This window comes from Hermetia illucens, chromosome 3 (genome assembly GCF_905115235.1).
Source record: "Hermetia illucens chromosome 3, iHerIll2.2.curated.20191125, whole genome shotgun sequence".
NCBI lineage: Eukaryota > Metazoa > Arthropoda > Insecta > Diptera > Stratiomyidae > Hermetia > Hermetia illucens.
Genome location: NC_051851.1, coordinates 133,867,044 through 133,871,548, shown reverse-complemented (window position 1 = coordinate 133,871,548; position 4,505 = coordinate 133,867,044).

The following is a 4,505-nucleotide window of genomic DNA, read 5'->3' as shown; positions in this document are numbered from 1 at the left end:
ATTCTACGGCGTCCATTTTCCTTTCCGCACATTTTGAGGCATTAACGCGGTTCCTCCGGCCCACCCTTGGATATTGGAGGAGATCTCATTATCGTTGAACTTCTCCTAAACGAATCCGACTCTCGATCCTGAAGAGCCTCACGCACGCCTTAAATTTATTGGGATCCCTAAAATTGTGCGGTAGTATAGCTGTTAGTATGAGGCATCCTACTGGTTTGGTGGAAATTCTAATATTATTAACAAAATTATAGTGGATCAAAGTTGCCTCTTTCCCGTGAAATTACTATTACCTAAAAGATAAAATGTCACATCGAATTGAATATCGGATAGATTCTACATATATAGACTATGAGCTATGTATAAATGGAACCATCGTGTACCCAAATATTCTTACATAAAAAATCAATAAAACAATTCCTACCTGAAGCGCCAGGCTTCTGGTTTCCGACTTCTTTATAAGGGAATTGAACAAGACGAATACTTTACCTTACTAAACCCTTTGCAATTTTGCAGTTCGATGGCCCACTCTGGATCTGATATGATTTGGCTCCAAAGCCATTTGGCTAAGACCGAAGATCCGTTGAGAGAGCAAACAGATGGCGTCAGCATAGTTGAGATGTTTAAACAATATGTTATCGTCCATTGAAGCCCTGCACCTCCTCCAGACAAGGCAGCATGAAGAACGTCACCGATAACAACAAGTAATAAAATCGGTGATAGGATACAACGCCCTGGACCTCAAAATCCTCTGAGTTTTCACGTTGGTGCTGCACGGGACATTTTGCGCTATCATATGTCATTCTGATTAGTTTCTCTGGAATGCCCCTCCTGCGTAGAGCACTCCAGAAGAGCAATGGCAGCGATATTTGATTACCATCGTCATTATTTTTGGTTAACCCACTTTGCTTTACTATCTGTGAGTATTCCAATTTCTTCGGTCTATCAATAGGCGCGGCAATGCTTTCCACAAGGCTCAGTTTGTTTTTTTTCGGGAGTTGCTATCCACGACGGTGGCATTCCTTTACATCCTAGCTTCTTCTTCTTTCGCTGCTTCACAGTCTTTGAATTAGCCAGTTTCGGCCCTTACAATTTGCACACTTTGTCGGAGAAGGTTTGTTGTTGTTTCCCGCGTTTCCCGCGATAAAACGCTAGCCAATTGGTAAATTTACAAGAATTTCAATCGAAAAGCGGTCCATTACAAAGATCTTTACATTAAATTGGACACTTGGGACAGTGAGGCAGATCTATATTGGCAACAACGGCACTTTGCTTGGCGATCGACCAGCTGCGACGGATAGATGGCGGAAATATTTTGAGCAGATTTCAACTGAAGAATTTGTTCATCCTCGTGGTGGCACCGGGAAATGCTGTATTCACTTTAGTTTGCTGCCTAATTAGGGCGATCAGAACCGAATCTACACGGAGACTCATCTAAAATGGCTTTGGTCATGAAATCTTACCAGGGGTATACTGGTATCATGGGATGTTTTATGAGAAATTCTGGAATATGTGAATTCAGCTTGGTTGTTGTGGTTGACCCCTTGTTGGATTTCATGTGGGTTGTTGGTTGTACGTTCAAGCGAACAAGAGACCTTCGAGTCTCAAACGTGGTGTTGTGATTCAACCTGGGTGTCGTACTCCAAAGTTCGGTAAAGGTTTGCGTATCTTGCATCCACCAGTATGAATAAACTGAACCTCACACTGAGTATAACTGGTACCATTTTGCTTGCGTCAGTGGGGCTCTGATTGTGGTCACAAAATCAATCCGTGTATTAAGATTACCGTGGAGTTAAGTCCACTGGACAGGCGCTGACGTTAAACCCATAAAGATATAATTGTCAGCGGCACTAAAATCGAGGAAGCACTAAACCGATGATGACATCGCACCGGAGCTCAGGAAAGGGAAGAGCACCATCTGACTGCCAAGAAAGCATGACCGTTCTGATATGAAAAAGAAAGGTAGTCCAGCAGAATGTTCAAATTACCGTCCATCGCTCAAATAGCAGTGAATGAAGCCGGGTTTGTCAAGAACTGCGAAATTACGGTGTTCATCAAGGAAGGACCACCTGTCCTCTCACCACTCTTCTTTGTTTTTGTTATTGACACGGTCATACGGGACATCCAACGTCCGCGCCCTATACACTGCTTTATGCAAATGTTGCTTTTCTGGTGGCTCATAGCAAAGCTGATCTCGAACAACATGTTCAAAAATGCAATGATCGCCTCATGCGACACAGTCTCAGATTGAATCTGAATCAAACTGAATTTTTGACGACCGATCCTAATGAAACAGACACTATTACTGTCAGTGATCTGCCTAGAACGATTTAAATATTTCGGATCAATGTAGTTAACCAATAGTGAACTGTGTTATTAAATTGCTTCACGCATTAGTGCAACCTGGATGAAGTGGCGCCTGCTTGCTCTCAGCGGGTCATGAATCTTAGCAACAAGGCCCTTGATTTGGAAAAGGAAGTAGGTAGAGTCGTATCCAAGATAGATACCAACGAAACAAAGGTTCTTTGTCTGTCCACAACTGGTTTTCTTTGTGATCGACGTATCGAGGAACGTCTTAAGTCGAAAATTTACGGCAGTGTCGTCCGTCATGTCGCTCTCTCTGATTCTGAGTGCATTTCCTGAGTATCGTCCTTTCGAAGCGTTGAAGGGCTTCTGCTGCATTGTATAAGAAGGCTTTTGGTGGCAGAGAAGAGGGCATTTTTTAAGGCAGCTGAGGCCTTAGAAGCTTTGAAAATAGATAATCTGACGTGGGGGTTGGATTTAAGTTTGTTGTAGAGAGAGATTCCCATGTGTTTAAGGTTTGGTTTTCTCTTGAGAGTGTGGTTGGCAATGCGTAGATGAAGGTTCCTGATGCCGGAGAAGCATTGTCATTGGGGAGAAAGGGCAGATGAGGGGCTGCCTGAGTTGCCGTTGGCGTAGGGGATAAGTTACAGGGGGAAGGGGAATATCGTGGAGGAAGTTGTTAAAAAATTTGGGGCATAGGATGAATCCCTGAGGGACTCCTGAGTTTACTGGGAAGTCGATGGAGCGAAGTCCATCGAAGCACACGTGGGAAGTTCGGTTGGGAATAAAGTTTCCAAGGATTCTGAATAAGGGGAAGGGGCATTTCGTCTGAATTAGCTTGGAGAGCAAGCCCTCTTTCCAAACTGAATTTCAAGGTCTAAGGCGGAGGCTACGGTGCAATGCCTATTTTCCAGGTGATTGAGGAGGTGATCTTGCAGGTATAGGATTGCTTGGTCGGATCTGAGGTTTTCGAAGCCGAATTGATTAAGTGGAATGGTAGAGTAGTGTCTATTGAAGTGATTTAGTAGGATAGGTTCGAAGATTTTTTCAATATTGAAAAGTAGAGAGATAGGCTTTATATATTTAAGATCGCCCAAGCATCCCTTTCCAGGGATAGATATTAGGAGAGCTGATATCCATGATATCGGAAAGTGTTTGTTGTTCAGGCAGTTGTTGAAGAGGATGGCGAGACGTTCTCTGATGGTAGGCGCACGCTTCCACATGACAAAGTTAGATATACTGTTGGGGCCGGTTTATTTTTTATTGTTGGACGGGAGCTAAAGAATGAGGCGAATGGGCCTATATCAATCGGATGGCTGGGGGAAAGGAGCAAAGATAAGACCCTTCCAAGTGCAACCTTTTATCGTTGACAGTAGTGGCGACCACCCAGTTCCAGATGGGGTTCGCGGGCGATTTGGCTCTAAATAAGTGGCTGAAGTAGTCTACGCAGGCGGATGTTTTTTCCTCAGGAGAGTGGAACTGGAGGTTACCTATTTTTATCGGGGAGTAATTGACGTTGAGAGTAGATTTTTTTTCTTCCAACCATGGATTAATTATTTAGAAAATTTGTGGGCCAGGCCTGAGTGGTTTGAGAAGTTTCTTGTAGGATGAATTCAGTTTGGACCTAATAGTTCCATTGATTTTGCTGGGCAGGTTTTCAGTGATCTCGGAGAGAAGACGGTAGTCAGTGTTACATCTGCTCCATAGCCGGTCAAATCAACGTTTCCTGCGCTGCAGTAGTCTGTTTCTGTCGCCGACTAAGAGGAGGGTTGCGGTGGAAACACACCCGTATTTGTAGTAACCAGGCTCTTTGACTGGAGCATATTTGTTGGATGTAGTTTCGAAGGCAGAGTTGAATTTCCAGATATAAATATCTAGCTCATCGTTACAGTGAATGCGTGATTTGTCCGGGGGAGGACTCAGCGTACTGGATAAGTCGCGATGAAAATGGTCCCAGGAGCAGGACGGGAGTGCGGGATGCTTTTAGCTCTCTGTTTACATTGGATTGATTCCAATCTACGGGGGCATTTGGAGAAATTGCTTTGGTGACGCAGTTGGTCACATTTAGCGCATTTGACGGGCGTCGCCGACTCCTTGTCGTTGTCTTGCTCAGTCGAATTAGGGCAGTCCCTAAACGACGTGTGGACCCGCGCACTTGACACATCTGGGGTCATATACGCAGTTTGAGGAAACGTGGCCAAATT